This window comes from Schistocerca americana, chromosome 6 (assembly GCF_021461395.2).
Source record: "Schistocerca americana isolate TAMUIC-IGC-003095 chromosome 6, iqSchAmer2.1, whole genome shotgun sequence".
Taxonomy (NCBI): Eukaryota; Metazoa; Arthropoda; class Insecta; order Orthoptera; family Acrididae; genus Schistocerca; species Schistocerca americana.
This window is the reverse complement of record NC_060124.1, coordinates 378,657,418-378,675,124: the sequence shown is the minus strand read 5'-3', so window position 1 is coordinate 378,675,124 and position 17,707 is coordinate 378,657,418.

The window sequence follows — 17,707 nt, the reverse complement described above, 5'->3', positions numbered from 1 at the left end:
TACTAGTTGTTCACATCAGGATATTCATTAATGTCTTCATCATAATCGGACATAAATATGTTTTTCGTAGCTGCATGTCTGCAAGGACAATACACAATTCTGCCTCTGATGTCTCATTCAATAAATTGATATCGCTTATTAGCTGCAACTCATGTTTTGTAATTTCGTACTGAGCATCAAACGCCATACCAGGTGAGATACTAATTTGCTGGATCTAATTCACATGTCTTAAGACAAAGACCGTGAAATAGTTCGAACACGTCAATTTTTAAACATAAATCAGAGTATTGCTCAAGTAATTTTCAGTTTAACGCGTTGCATACACTGCAAGATCTTTCGAATTCGGTATCGTTTCGCCTGTCAGAACTCTCAAACTTTTCGGCTGACGACAGGCGATCTTCCAGCAGAACTATTAATTGGTCACATATACATATGGGAAATTTCCTTTTGCTTAACTAAACTCATACTCCTTGGGAAAATATATCCTCGTTATTCTGAGTTCCTCTGGTTTCAGATAGGATTCACACTTTTCGAGTGAACACGTCAGAAAACGTAGTGAATCAATAAATCCTAAGTTTTTGTTGCATCTCTTCTTCTGATACATTACTGAGACACTATTTGTGAAACATTTATGTTTTTCCATATTCGATGGTAGAGTAGAAATCCGACCTGGATTTAATGTAATGTCTTCATCGTCATTTGTTGTCTTTTGCTCATATAGATTCGTGATCGAGAAATGCCCGTTTAATTGCTCTGGTTGTGACACACGACGGTCGCAGTATAGTGATGCCTGTAATTCACACTGCAGCCGAGATGTACTGCACCTCGGTGTGCACCTATGAAATGACTATGATCCCGGAGCTTTACATTGTTTTCCGAAAAGTGTTTCGTGCAATCATGAGAGACTTTTGGTGAGCAAAACGCTGATTCTTCTTCGGGGCTTATTTTCATCATTTTATTTTGTAATAAAAAGGTATTCACAGTCTCGGAGATTCCATATATATATATATATATATATATATATATATATATATATATATATATATATATATATATATACTCAGTGATACCATGCCGTAGGTACCTACATAGAATTTCATCTAGAAATATCCCTGGTCATAGCTAGAGTGTGTGTGTAATAAGCGACATTGAATGATCTGTGTTAACATATCTGATCAGAATACGAATCAGGGTCTGTACCACGACAGCAACCATCAACTGTTTCCAAACCGTAATCCATACCAACATAATTCACGAAAGGCAGTTCGTTGAAACTCATTTTCTCATTATAATGATTGAAATACGCATTTTACGTACAAAGTATAGAATGTAAAGTTGCAAGTAATATAAATCACACACTTTTTAATCAATATTCAGTCATCCATTGCAATTGCTCATATACTGCAAAATATTTATATGTTAAAAAGTTATTTATAATGAATTTCATTCGTAGAGTATTTTTTGTGTTGGAGTTTTCCTTCCTACTCACTATGCAGTTTGTTTCCACACAGCGTTAGCGAATATCTATGCCACTCAGCTGGACTGAGTCTTATCAGGATAGCTGAGACATGCAGAGATATCCCCCGCCCCTCCTCTCTCTCTGCACTGGACCTCCATCCCTATCTCTCTCTCTCTCTCTCTCTCTCTCTCTCTCCCTCTCTCTCTCTCTTTCCTCTCTCCCTCATCGCCATCCTCCTCTGTCTCTTTCTTTCTCTCTCTGCGTCGTACCAGCAACTGAACACGTGCACTGACGCTCCATAATATGTGTACTGTATGCATTTCGCTGGAGTATTTGTACTTTTTCACAATAACTTATGAAAGATGACATTCAATAAGGAGACTTAGGTGGAAAGATGTTCACAAACACACATGTGAGTTTCGATCTAATGGAGAAATATTTGCATTTGTCGTATTAAATATGGAGATATGTGTGTGTGCGTATATAATACATATCTCTGGGCTTGGAGCCATTTTAATATCAGACAATAGTTGAGTTTGTGCAGGAAAATAATGCAACACAGTGCTCTTGACATAAGAAATACAGGGTGATCACACCTGTTTTGTACGTATACAATGCATATCTTTGACCTTGGTGTCATTTTAATATTATGTCAGAGTTATCTATGTGTAAATAATGAAGAATACTTTGATATCAGCTTCACTTTAATATTTGTTTTAAAGGACATCATATTCGCCATTGACTGTCAACATAATTCTACATGACTGTGGTCTCTGACCACAAGAAGTTAATCACTTTAATATTGATATTATTAATTTAATATTAAGTGATATTATCACTTTGATATTAAGTAAGAGGTATGCGACTTTCGCGGACGTAATGAATAAGTTTGACTTTAAACTGAGTGGTCTGTTTCCATCATCATGCACTTCATAATTAACTAGAGATAAGGTGGAGTGGGAGGGGAAAGGGCCTGACCTGATGTGCACATCAGAAATGGTACAACTTGACACCATTTTTACGCATTTCGATCTCACTTGGTGGAAAGAGAAAGAGTTTTAAACTTTCCCCTAACACAATTGGGTTATTTCCCAAATCGTGAACTTTTAGGACTCCACTTTGAGAGAGGGAAGGGGAGGAGGGTTTAATCCCAATATCTTGGGTTTTTTAATACTGGGCTGTGATTGGCTGGTGATAAGGGGTGAGGCAGAAGAGATGTATGATGCACAACATGTCTAGTTTGATTTTTTAAATTTATTTTATCCTCGTTGGATACCTCGTCTTAATACTTCACTGCAATTGGTTGGGAAGAGCAGAGAGGAGTGTTTGAACATGAAGCACAACTGAACTAGCTGGACTTTTTAATTTTCCGTCATTTTTTTAAAATTTGCCCACCAATGCTAGCTTACTTTTTTAATTTTCAGCCATCTTTTTTAATTTCCCAGCATCATCCGTCTTTGATTTTTTGATTTCCTACGATTTTTTTTTATATTTCCCGCCATTCTATATGCAAGACAAGCGGCCTATTCCGAATTTCTCGTCTTTTTTTTAATTTCCCGCCGTCCTCCATCCTGGATTTTTTAATTTCCCGCCAAAAGCAACTGCAGCATCGCAACTGTAGTGCCACTCAGGGGCAGAAACTGGAATTATGTGGTAAAGAGTTGATAGACATTCTAGTACGTAGTCATTTATCTACTTTAGTTACCTGGTTGCGGCCTAGAAAGAGATGGACAGACCAGGCTAAGGAAGATCTCAAGAGGAGGAGAGTAACATGGGTTGTAGTGGAGAGGGAAAAGCTACCTGGCTCGCTGGAAGGAAATCCTGATGATGATGAGTTACGTTGATGACTCTGGCAAATCGAGGCTATTGACACAACTGCGTCATCATCCTTATTAGTGACGTCATCACTGTTGTCAGTTATGTCACCATATGTATTGGGGGAAGCCACGTTCCCTCTCCCCTCCCCATTCCTTATCTCCAATGAATTATGAAGCATTATTAAAAATCCAAGATGATGGAAAAATTCCAGTTGTGTTAATGGGAAGTTAATAGTAATGTTCTCCCATCCGTCTACCTCCAACCAATCACAGCATACTACTCCTTATCTCCATCTAGTCAATGCAGCATAAGAAATTCTATATGGTGGAAATAGTTCAGTTTTATTAGTGGAAACTTAAAAACCATGTTTTTATGTCCTTATGTCGAGCCAACCATAGAGCAGCATTAAAAATTCAAAATGACCAAAATAGACCAATTGTGTGCTTTATATCCTCTCCCTCTCCACTGTCCAACCAATCAGAGTATAGTATTAGAAAATATACCAATTGTGTTAGTGGGAAATTTAAAAATTGCTTACCTTAACCCACCAATTTACTATTGGAGGGCAGCGTCGAGGGTAAAAATCGTAGAGGGAGACCAAGAGATGAATACACTAAATAGATTCAGAAGGATGTAGGCTGCAGTAGGTACTGGGAAATAAAGAAGCTTGCACAGGATAGAGTAGCATGGAGAGCTGCATCAAACCAATCTCTGGGCTGAAGATGACAACAAGAACAACCCACCCCTATCTCTATTCATTCAAAACACAGTGTAAAAAATCCAAGACGATGGAAGCAAACCAGTTATGCTCTACACAATCTCCCACTCCTCTTTGCAACCAATCAGAGCGTAGTGTTAAAATGGTGTACCAAATGCACAGTAAAAAGTTATGTAATCTCCATTTGAAAGTTGAAGTTGTTATTTAATTGAAAGTCCAAGACACTCATTATTTCTGGCGTAAAAATGGTGTCAGATTACGTATATCATTGTTACAAAAATATAAAACAATGAAAAAACATTCATCGAATCTTAACGTTTCCTTGGATGAAGCCATGTACTGAGATTAATGCACGCAATGCGTTTCAGAAAAATTCCTCGAAACTGATCAACAATTCTGTATTCGACAAAACCATCCAAAATGTGCAAAAAGTGAGGGGTGGGTGGGAGACATTAGATTAGCAGGATCATGGATGGACATAATGGGGGCAGATGCATAAATTGCTAAACCTAATTTTTAAATTTGTATCTTTTTTAATGAAAATCTTGTCACCATTGACCTTATCAGACTAAATGTAGTCCTTTGATAAACCAATCGCATTTGCAGTTGTAATTTTAGATATTTCGAAAACGCTCCTTTTCGATTTCTATACTGAACAAATTACCGCCAAACTGTGTAAAACAGTGTGACACAAACGGTCCCAGTATGTATCATGGCATCAGCAGTGATGTGCGTAAGATGCTCGACACTTTAGATTTCCCAGCGAATACCCAATACAGTATTCCGCTGGTGAATCAAAATATGGTTGGTTTGATGGAAGAGTAACTGAATAAGGATCCTATCACAAAATGTACGCCCCCAAGACCGAGTCTGCAGCGTAAAGCACAGAGCAAAAAGTGTAAACCGGTGGTCTGCAAATGGGCGTCCTGCAGCGTCCTGCAGCCTGAAGTAAAAGCCACTGAGCAGTTTGTCATTCATTCGAAGTACCAAGTTGTTTCGAATATTAAATAACTTAAACTCAGGATGACAAATGATACATATACTTCCTGATAAGTACAATGGCCTGGGGACATTATGTGGTATCCTCTGCACCTGGCACATATGAAGGAACTATACCTAGTAGGGCCAAAGGTAATAATTAATATGCCGCATATAGAGAGATACAGACCCAGTTTTTTATTTCAACTATTTTCGATATTCATCTAATTTTCCCCGTCGGCAGCACACAGTGAGTTAATGTTATCTGTCTCTCATGTCTACGTGTTCAGCCTTAGTTATATGTATTAAAATACCTTTTCATAGTACAAGAAGACACAGATAGGTATATTGGTGAGATGTAGAACAACAATATCCAAGTTTTTAAGTATGATGACGAGGACCTTACCATGCTAATAGAGCATATATTATCAGGCGTCCAGAAATGGGTAAAGGCATAAATAAAGACGTGCCACACCTCAGTAGTAAAAGAAGTTAAGCAAAATGGCGATAAACTCAACGATAAATTCCAATCACTTGATTTGTCATTGATTAATGTGAGCAGCGTGAACAACGGCCCGAGATGCACAATAATAGCACTAGACCGATCGAGTAGACAGAAAATGTGTCTGCCCGCACGAGTAATATAGTATATGGTCTCAGTCTACAGCCTGTACCTGTCAATACGTTACTGGAGAAGAATGTTCCGTGGAGTAGACAATTAAATGTTCATCTACCTGAAAAATTATCAATTCATACCGTTGTATTCACAAGAGCTTTTCATGACATACTACCAGCACCGTGGAATGAACAACAGTGCCATCCGTTTCGTCAGCGGAAATATCCAAGGAAAAGTGGCATTATGAGACACATAAAATGTGGAACTGTGTCATACTTACAATGAATTCGAACGAACTTCTCTGAACTAGCATTGGTTATGAGATCCAGCAATGTTTAAAAAAAAGAGTTTTCAATCCTGAAACATACAGGGTGAGACTTGATAGTATCAGGAAGTATTTCGAAAAGTACTTCAATAAAACAAAATACTGGGGTGAGAGTAAACTGCCCAAGCGTGTTAGAGTAAATTTTTTTAACACACCAGATTACTCTTTGTCTATCATTGACAATATTGATGTAATTCAGGTGGATGCGCATAGCTCAGGGAATGCAAGTACACATACAAGAATAATTCTGATAACAGTAATGGATCGCACAACCGTGGCCTAGAAAGCTACAACATATTTCACTATCGCTGCCAACATGAGCGCCATTCTTCAAACACGCACTGTGACTACCAAGTGTTGCGTTCGTGCAACATTGTTGATAACTGACAAAATGATAACCATCCTCCTAAAGTGGACAACCGCCCATGGAGAAACAGACGTAATGGTTGTTACGTCGTTATTTACCCAGTTATCAAGTTCTTCGTAATAGTCACCAACAGGAGAATCGACATTGATCAAATGAACCGAATCAGGGCACAAAAACAGTAGAAGTGACGAAAGAGGAATTTCAGGCACTGAAATGGATCTCATTGCGACAAGTGAAAATTTGTGCTCGACAATTACTGTAACCAGAATTTCCCGTTTATTGCGAGTGGTCGCCTTAACCATTTCAGCTATACCACCCCGATTTCAGTCCATCCTAAATTCCCATATGTTGCACACTACATAAGTAGTCCCCCCTGTCTAGTATCCCCATTGCTCGTAGTCTCACCTGATTCCCACAAGAGGTCAAACGAAAAGCATATACGTTCTGAAGGTATCATCATTTGCCGTCAAGTTGCATCTAGTTATATCTACTGTTGCAGGATGTAACATGCCACTTCAGTAACGTCTGCTGTTCTTTCACACATGGCCCTCTATTGCTCCCTGCCTTACAGGCAGTATTCAAAAATTTGACGGATTATCGCAGGGGAGTGGAGGATGCAGAAGGAGAGTAGCATGGCCAGTGAGCGCTACAAGAAGTGATGTATCAGCATTGTCTATAACACATGACGCAATTTCTACCAGCCTTGACACACGTATCACTTTTTGTCTGGAAAAATATATTTTGACAGTAACACATTCCTAGCACCACTATAGCTCAGAATGAGGGTGAAAAGCTGTAACATGAAAGTGTAACTTAGAACGCCTAGAGCAATGTCAACCAAATTTGGTGAGTACACAATTCGCTATTTGCCTAAAAGTACTGTGAGGATAAGGTGACCCTACTCCTTTGAAGTGCGGTTGGAGATGAGAAGGTGACATCTAAACTTCATTTGTTCCATTTTGACGCCTAAATAGTTAAACCACTTTCCACAGTTTTTTTTTTTTTTCGTGCACCTTGCCCACGAATAATTACAAGCTTCTTCAGGATTCAAATAAAACAGCAGGGTGAAATTTGCTACAGATACCTCTCTGTATCTACATCATATTCCGCAAACCACATAAGGGTGTACGGCAGAGGGTACTCATCGTATGAGTAAGTGATCTGCCACTCTGAGTTCCATACGCGAATAGCGTATGGGAAAAATGATTGTAGGTAAGCCCCTGTATTGTCTCTAAGTTCTCTAATTTTCTCGTCATGGTCGTTTCGCGAGATGTGTGTGGGAGGAAGTAATGTGTTGTCCGACTCTTCCCAGAACGTGCTTTCTCGAAAGTTCTATAGCAAACCTCTCTGTGAAGCTCAACAGCTGTCTTGTAATGTCTGCCACCGGAGTTTGTTGAGCATCTCCACAACGCTCTCGCGCCGACTAAACGATCAGGTGGCGAAGTCTATCGATCTTCGTTGAATTTTCTCTGTCTCTTCCATCAGTCCTACCCGGTAAGGACCCCAGATAGATGAACAATACTGAAGAACCGGTCGAACTTGTATGCCACTTCTTACGGCTGTATTACATTTTCTTAAGAGTGATGAGTTTCAGCTTGGCATTTGCTTTTCCTACTGTTTGCTTTATGTGGTCACTCCACTTAACGTCGCTCTGGCTAATAAGTCCTAGATCTTTTACGGTAGATACTGTTTCCAGCAATTTTTCACGAATGGTGTAGCTGTGCAATCACGGATTTCTTTCCTTTCTACGGGGAATACGCTACGTTGAGGGTCATCCGCCAGAGCTTGCACCACTAACCAATCCTCTGCAGGTCACTCTGCAAGTCGACACTGCCTTCTGACGTTGCTACTCTCTTATAAACAACTGCATCGTTTGCGAACAGTCTTAAAGACTTCCTACGCCTTCTACTGGATCATTTATATATACCGTAAAAAGTAACGGTCCTATCACACTTCGTTGGGGTAGCCCGGAGATTACAGCTATCAATTTTGTTCCGTTATGAGCGACGTGTTAAATCCTATCTCAAGGATGGCTTGAATCCAGTCACAAATATAGTCCGATATTCGGTAAGCTCTGATTTTTTTTTTTTTTAGCTGAACAGCAGTGCGGGACGGTGTGAAACGCCTTGCTGGAGTCAGGTAACAGGGCGTCATGCTGACCGCCGTTGTCTACAGCGCTGTGGATCACATAGAGGAACAGGGCGTGATGAATTTCGTAATGTCTCTATTTGCGGAATCCATGTTGATTTTTATAGAAGAGATTTTTCGTTCTTCAAAAACGTCATAAGTCTTGAGCATAATATGTGTTCCATAACTCTACAACAGTTTGACATCAACGTATATCTTTGATATCAAACTGTAATTATGTGAATGTGCTACTTACCATCACTAGGTACCTTAAGCTGCCCCAACTATCTACGATGAACTGCTGTTAGAAGGGGGTAAGTTCAATACTGATCAAACATGTGTGCAAAAATGCCTGAAATATTTGAAATTATCTCTATGCGTTGGCCAAACCGCAGGCCAAGGCTAGTAGTAGTTAGAATTAGCTTTCTTGTTTATTTAACGAGCTTATTTGACATACCAGCATTTACTAAAGTCATTCAGTCTCAAAATCAAAACGTAATCAGTGCCACTGAAGGGACCCGATACAATTTTCTTCGCCAATAGTCGATCTGTCACAGTGTTTTTTCATAATTGTTTAACAAGCCAATGCGAACCTTAAGTTTTACTGGGCCAATCTTGTTATGCAGTATTAATCATCATTCTCAGTGCAATATTGTTTAAGGTATTACTCAGGAAAAGTGATTTTAATAGTCTTGGACAGGTAAGCATTAATGTGTTTGCAATATCGTGTATGTATTACTTGAGTGTCACTAATTGCAGAACAAATTGTAATACAGTACTAGCCCTTTTCAAAATGTAACTAGAAATGCTTTTTTCAACACTATCCACTTAAAAATGAGATAACGGTTGTTATGTTTTAACACATAAGGTATGGTAGTATTCAGTTCTATTTCTGTCCTATACACAATGTGTTTCAGAGACAACGCTCTCATCATCAGGTAGTAAAACTTAGTGCATGAGGTTCAAACAGTAAGACGTCTACAAAGATAATTGCAGCTTTCATAAGACAAACCAGAATAAAAATCATTGGTTTGTTGGTCTTCGTCTTACATCAAAATCGTCGCCTTCTGTCACCAGCCATCCCATCCCAGGCAATATACTGCACCAGGCTGCGTCCTGCTCATCAGCTGCGGGTCCCAGTGTGTCAAGTTGACGCTGCTGCGCAGGTCCCGGGGTACTGCTGTGGAAGCGCAGCTACTGGTTCGTCCATAATGCTCATGCACTGGTCGTCTACTTCGCCTCATTTCTGATCGATCGTCAGTTTGTGGCTGTTCCGTCAAGAGATACTGCAAATTTATAATTACGTAGCGCCTTAAAATAATCCTAAAAAAGCCGCTAAGAAATTGAGCCGTTGACAGCTAGAATCGATCTTTTACCACCGAAGACGGTTGCTTAGGACTTGATGCGAATTTCCTCGCTCACTGCGTGAGGGCGGTAAGGTGGTCGGAAAAAACTAAACGCCAGACGCGACTGCGCAAGAGAGAGGATACGACCGTCCACCATTGTGCTCTGAGAATCAGGCCGCGAGTGGATCGACACGGCTATGTGCGGATAGCCAGTGATCGTTTGGTGTGCAGCAGTACTTTGGCTGTGGGGTTCTGCAAAGGAAATATTCTGCAGAAGACGCCCTTGAGGGGCTTGGAGTCCGTCTTTAGCTTATATAAGGGCGCTGTCAAATGAGAGGCGTGGGACAGCCCCGATGGAACAGCACCACGACCATTACTTCTCCTGAGGATTACTGTTTAAAGCTCATTACGGTGTCACGATAATACAAGCACGACCAGGCATTAATCAGGAATCACCGACCAACACCGTTATGCCATGAACGGCATACTTTAATCCGGAAGTGTTTCCACACTTGGCCCGAAAGCAAACGATCGTGCCATTTTGGATGTCAGATAAATTGTTGCGTTTCTACATTACGACAACGACTACACGGATCCCCGAGACACATTTTATACAGCCTCCACTGATAGTGCTGTCAGCTGCCGTTGTGAATGATTATTGTGCGTTCATGTCAAATATAGGCAGTGGTTGCATTAATGTGACTGGACGTTTACATTGCCCATTATAAGCGATAGTTTTCTGAAAATTGATAAATAATGAAGAAATACAAGTGAATCAGATCTTCGGACACATAAAATAACGAGAAAGATGAGGCATATTCTTTGTATAGAAGTATAAAAAAGCTCTCAACATCCGAATGGTTGATTTTAACTCCTCAATGCTTTCTGGTCCTCTTGAAGATGGCGGGCCTTTTTCTTCCGGCTTATCAACTCATTTAGGCACCAGATAATAGAGAGATCTTCAATTTAACGTACACTACAAGCCATGGTAAAATTCGACACTCTTACAACAACAAACACTGCCAGAGGTGAAAGAACTGGTAAGTGACAGAATGGATGGCAACAGATTAAGCAAAACAGTGAGCATAGAGAGGAAAAAGAAACAGTATAAAATTATGATGGAATGCTGGAGAGCCAGCCGGTGTGGCCGAGCAGTTCTAGGCGCTTCAGTCTGGAACCGCGTAACCGCTACGGTCGCAGGTTCGAATCCTGCCTCGGGCATGGACGTGTGTGATGTCCTTAGGTTAGTTAGGTTTAAGTAGTTCTAAGTTCTAGGGGACTGCTGACCACAGTAGTTAAGTCCCATAGTGCTCAAAGCCATTTGAATGCTAGAGAGCAGAAAAGAGAAAAAAGGAACTGTACAAAGAATTGAAATTGTCTCCGGATCCTTAGAAAGTCTCGAAGACAGTTAACTCACAACTTACGAACTATTTGAAATTCTTAACTATTATCGCGGTATTGTTGGTGTCTACGCCGATTGCACAGAACGCTGTCATCTCGCCACCCAAAAGTCATAGCTAACTGTCACACCCTCAACCCTGTGAAATGTATCCTCCGCCGGCCGGAGTGGCCGAGCGGTTCTAGGCGCTTCAGTCTGGAACCGCGCGATTGCTCCGGTCGCCTCGGGCAAGGATGTGTGTGATGTTCTTAAGTTAGTTAGGTGTCAGTAGTTCTAAGTTCTAGGGTACTGATGACCTCAGATGTAAAGTCCCAAAGTGCTCAGGGCCACTTCAACCATTTTTTTGTCTTCTCCGGCGCCTCTTTGTAAGTAAACACACTAAAGACACGACGAATCTTGTTAGGTTGCCATTGTTGTCTGACCATAAACATCAGTTACCATAAGCGATTAGTCAGTGAACCAAAGACGGTACTCAGTAGGATGAAAAATTATAAATACAACAGAGGAGGTTAAGAATTTGTCTTTGGCAGCTTGGCCACACCACACGTACAGGTAACTACTGTATATAATGAGAAAGATTCACATCCTTTTGTTTTTCTAAACTGACTATTGTCTCCTGCCACTTGGTAAATGTTTTTAAAAACAACAAACCTCTCGGAAAGAAATGTTCCATTCCTGTCTTTAGGTTTGCATGTTTGATAAATGATAGTCTGCGTCTGCGCTCCTCACTTCATTCCTGATCCAACTAATCTGAAAATTCAGTGTGACAACAAACGACAAAGGGGTAGGTAATGAAACATAATAAAATGCTTGCATGTGTCTCACTACCTGCATTTTGACCGAGACGTCCGTCTGCTCTGATTAGAAGTAAGCTAAGATTGATCTCCACCTGTAATTTCTGTATGAACATAACAGAAACAACTGCAGTTTCCCTCGTAGCGACCTCTTTGTAGTAGAATGTAGGCAGGGAATTTGTTACTCCTCTTAACAGGTCTACATCTACATACATACTCAGGAAACCACCAAACGCTGTACTAGTTCTCTGTACCAGTATTTCGCTTTCCTTTTCCACATGCAGACAGAGCGAGCGAAAGGCGACTGCTTTTATGCCTCCGTAAAAGCCCTAATTTATCGTATCTAATATTCGCTGCCGTTACGTGAAATGTATGTTGGCGGCAGTAGGATCGTTCTGCAGTCACCTTCAAATGCAGTTCTCTAAATTTTCTCGATAGCGTTTCTCGAAGAGAACGGCGCCCCCCTGCAGGAATTCCCATTTTGGTTCCCGAAGCACCTCCGTAACACATGTTGTTCGAAACTACTGGAACAGTATTGATTGGCGACTCCATGGAGTGTCCTGCGCACCACGACCAGAGAATGGATATACTTAGAAGGAGAGACAGCATTGGTCGTATTTTTTTGTTTTATTAACCGCAAAATCGATTTTCGGTCACTTAGTGACCATCCTCAGAGCTGTAATATACAATTTAAATTGGTAGGTGTGCATACCAATTTAAATTGTATATTACAGCACTAGGATGGTCACTAAGTGACCGAAAATCGATTTTGCGGTTAATAAAACAAAAAAATACGACCAATGCTGTCTCTCCTTCTAAGTGTACTGGAACAGTTCTACGAGGGCAGTTCAATAAGTAATGCAACACATTTTTTTTCTGAAACAGGGGTTGTTTTATGCAGCATTGAAATACACCAGGTTATTCCCCAATCTTTTAGCTACACAACACTATTTTTCAACGTAATCTCCATTCAATGCTACGGCCTTACGCCACCTTGAAATGAGGGCCTGTATGCCTACACGGTACCATTCCACTGGTCGATGTCGGAGCCAACGTCGTACTGCATCAATAACTTCTTCATCATCCGCGTAGTGCCTCCCACGGATTGCGTCCTTCATTGGGCCAGACATATGGAAATCCGACGGTGCGAGATCGGGGCTGTAGGTTGCATGAGGAAGAACAGTCCACTGAAGTTTTGTGAGCTCCTCTCGGGTGCAAAGGCTTGTGTGAGGTCTTGCGTTGTCATGAAGAAGGAGAAGTTCGTTCAGATTTTTGTGCCTACGAACACGCTGAAGTCGTTTCTTCAATTTCTGAAGAGTAGCACAATACACTTCAGAGTTGATCGTTTGAACATGGGGAAGGACATCGAACAGAATAACCCCTTCAGCGTCCCAGAAGACTGTAACCATGACTTTACCGGCTGAGGGTATGGCTTTAAACTTTTTCTTGGTAAGGGAGTGGGTGTGACGCCACTCCATTGATTGCTGTTTTGTTTCAGGTTCGAAATGATGAACCCATGTTTCATCGCCTGTAACAATCTTTGACAAGAAATTGTCACCCTCAGCCACATGACGAGCAAGCAATTCCGCACAGATGGTTCTCCTTTGCTCTTTATGGTGTTCGGTTAGACAACGAGGGACCCAGCGGGAACAAACCTTTGAATATCCCAACTGGTGAACAATTGTGACAGCACTACCAACAGAGATGTCAAGTTGAGCACTGAGTTGTTTGATGGTGATCCGTCGATCATCTCGAACGAGTGTGTTCGCAGGCTCCGCCATTGCAGGAGTCACAGCTGTGCACGGCCGGCCCGCACGCAGGAGATCAGACAGTCTTGCTTGACCTTGCGGCGATGATGACACACGCTTTGCCCAACGACTCACCGTGCTTTTGTCCACTGCCAGATCACCGTAGACATTCTGCAAGCGCCTATGAATATCTGAGATGCCCTGGTTTTCTGCCAAAAGAAACTCGATCACTGCCCGTTGTTTGCAACGCACATCCGTTACAGACGCCATTTTAACAGCTTCGTACAGCGCTGCCACCTGTCGGAAGTCAATGAAACTATACGAGACGAAGCGGGAATGTTTGAAAATATTCCACAAGAAATTTCCGGCTTTTTCAACCAAAATTGGCGGAGAAAAAAAATGTGTTGCATTACTTATTGAACTGCCCTCGTAGTTGCCAGCCTCTGAATTGCTTCGATGTCTCCCTCTAACCCAACCTGGTGCGGATCCCAAATACTCGAGCAGAGTAGGTTGCACTCAAGTCCTATATGCGGTTCTCTTTACAGACGAATCACACTTCCCTAAAATTCTCCCAATAAACCGAATTCAGCCATTCGCCTTCCCTACCACAGTCTTTACATCCTCGTTGTATGTCATATCTCTTTGTAACGTTACGCCCAGATATTTAAACGACGTGACTGTAGGGCAGCACGCCACTAACGCCATATTCGTATGTTAGTGGATTGTTTTTACGACTCATTTGCGGTAACATTTTTTCCACTTTAGAGCTAGCTACCGTTCAACACACCACGTAGAAATTTCGTTTAAGTCATCTTGTATCCTACAGCCACTCGCTTACCCTACCTTACACTGCAGCTCGCGTATCATGTCGTTTTTGGAAACCCAGAATCTACTCTGTAGGAATCAACATGGATTCCGGAAACAGCGATCGTGTGAGACCCAACTCGCATTATTTGTTCATGAGACCCAGAAAATATTAGATACAGGCTCCCAGGTAGATGCTATCTTCCTTGACTTCCGGAAGGCATTCGATACAGTTCCGCACTGTCGCCTAATAAACAAAGTAAGAGCCTACGGAATATCAGACCAGCTGTGTGGCTGGATTGAAGAATTTTTAGCAAACAGAACACAGCATGTTAGTTATCAATGGAGAGACGTCTACAGACATTAAAGTAACCTCTGGCGTGCTACAGGGGAGTGTTATGGGACCATTGCTTTTCAAAATATATATAAATGACCTAGTAGATAGTGTCGGAAGTTCCATGCGGCTTTTCGCGGATGATGCTGTAGTATACAGAGAATATGCAGCATTAGAAAATTGTAGCGAAATGCAGGAAGATCTGCAGCGGATAGGCACTTGGTGCAGGGAGTGGCAACTATCCCTTAACATAGATAAATGTAATGTATAGCGAATACATAGAAAGAAGGATCCTTTATTGTATGATTATATGCTAGTGGAACAAACGCTGGTAGCAGTTACTTCTGTAAAATATCTGGGAGTATTCATACGGAACGATTTGAAGTGGAATGATCATATAAAATTAATAGTTGGTAAGGCGGGTACCAGGTGGAGATTCATTGGGAGAGTCCTTAGAAAATGTAGTCCATCAACAAAGGAGCTGGCTTACAAAACACTCGTTCGACCTATACTTGAGTATTGCTCATCAGTGTGGGATCCGTGCCAGATAGGGTTGACGGAAGAGATAGAGAAAATCCAAAGAAGAGTGGCGCGTTTCGTCACAGGGTTATTTGGTACCCGTGATAGCGTTACGGAGATGTTTAGCAAACTCAAGTGGCAGACTCTGCAAGAGAGGCGCTCTGCATCGCGGTGTAGCTTGCTATCCAGGTTTCGAGAGGGTGCGTTTCTGGATGAGGTATCGAATATATTGTTTCCCCCTACTTATACCTCCCGAGGAGATCACGAATGTAAAATTAGAGAGATTCGAGTTCGCACTGAGGCTTTCCGGCAGTCGTTCTTCCCGCGAAACATACGCGACTGGAACAGGAAAGGGAGGTAATGATAGTGGCACGTAAAGTGCCCTCCGCCACACACCGTTGGGTGGCTTGTGGAGTATAAATTTAGATGTAGATGTAGATCGTCAGCAAACAACCGCAAATTTCTGCCCACCCTGTCCAACATATCATTTATGTATGTAGAGAATAATAGCGGTCCTATCGCACTTATCTGGGTCACTCCTGGCGATACCCTTGTCTCTGATGATGACTCGCCGTCGAGGACAGCATACTGGGTTTCATTACTTAAGAAGTCTCCAAGCTACTCATATATCTGTTAACCTCTTCTGTACGCTCGTACCTTCGTTAGGAGTCTCTAGTCGTGTACAGCGTCAAATGCTTTTCGGAAATCTAGATACATGGAATCCGCCTGTTGCTCTTCATCAATGGATCGCAGTATATCATGTGAGAAAAGGGCAACCTGATTTTCACATGAGCGATGCTTTCTAAAACCGAACTTGTTCGTGGACATAAGTTCTTCGGTCTTTAGAAAATTTACTATACTCTAACTCAGAATATGTTCCAGAATTTTGCAGCAAACCGATGTTAAGATCATTGGTCTGTAATTTTTCAGGTCCCTATTTTATCCTTCTTATAGAGAGTATTAGGGTGGCCGAGTTCTGACAAGACGGCCCTCCTTGTCTCTCTCAGACAAAAATGGTTCAAATGGCTCTGAGCACTATGGGACTTAACATCTGTGGTCATCAGTCCCCTAGAACTTAGAACTACTTAAACCTAACTAACCTAAGGACATCACACACATCCATGCCCGAGGCAGGATTCGAACCTGCGACCGTAGCAGTCGCGCGGTTCCGGACTGAGCACCTAGAACCGCGAGACCACCGCGGCCGGCCCCCCTCAGACAATGTAGAACCTTTGTGTAATGCATTCACAGGAGGCGCTGCCCAAGGCAGTCGTTTTATGAGCGCGATGTGGTTCGTTGTTGGCCATTCTTGGCGGTGTGCATCGGGAAGGAAATTTCACTGACTGACAGTGGAAACGCGCCTCTTGCAGACGCGGTAACTCCAGTCCCGAAAAGACAGCTCAGGAACTGATGGCTGTGCACATCCCCAGGCGACATACTGGAGCCATCAGAGAGTTGACAGCCTGCTGATTAAGTAGGAAGGTACACCTCCGGCAGACGTACCGATGCCAAAGGTATTCACCAAAACTGTGGGAAGAGTTAAGGCATTTCCGAAAAATCTTCAGGATGTTAGGGGGAGGAACGGGCAGTTGCTCTGGTCTCTTAGACTAACGAGATATACTTCATATATTTCTTGTTATTTCTGAACGAATAGGTTCCCTGTCTTTAGCTTTTACCTTGTGTGTAGGTCGTTGTAAAGAAAATTCATAATAATTGAATTCTGCTTAATTTCATTTTGGTAGTTAATTGATGCGTGAAGAAATTGACAGAGCGTTGAAAGACCTAATGCGGAACAAGACCCGGGACGCAGACAACATTAGATTAGCACTACTGATAACATTAGTGAGCAAGATGTATGAAACAGGAGAAATACCTTCAGACTTCAAGAAGAAGCAGGTGTTTACAGATGAGAAAATTACCGAACTATCAGTTTAATAAATCAAGGTTGCAAAATACTAACAAGAATTCTTTACAAACAAATGGAGAAACTGGTAGAAGCCGACCTCAGAGAACATCAGTTTGGATTCCGTAGAAATGTTGGAACACCCGAGGCAATACAGACACTACGACCTATCTTAGATGATAGAGTAAGGAAAGGCAAACCTACGTTTCTAGCTTTTGTAGACTTAAAGAAAGCTTTTGACAATGTCGACTGGAATACCCTCTTTCAAATTCTGAAGATGCCAGGTGTAAATTACAGTGAGCGAAGGGGTATTTACAATTCGTACAGAAACCAGATGGAGTTATAAGAGTCGAGGGGCATGAAAAGAAACCAGTGGTTGAGAAGGGAGTGAGACAGGGTTGTAGCATATCCCCAATGTGATTCAATTTGTATATTGAGCAAGCAGTAAAGGA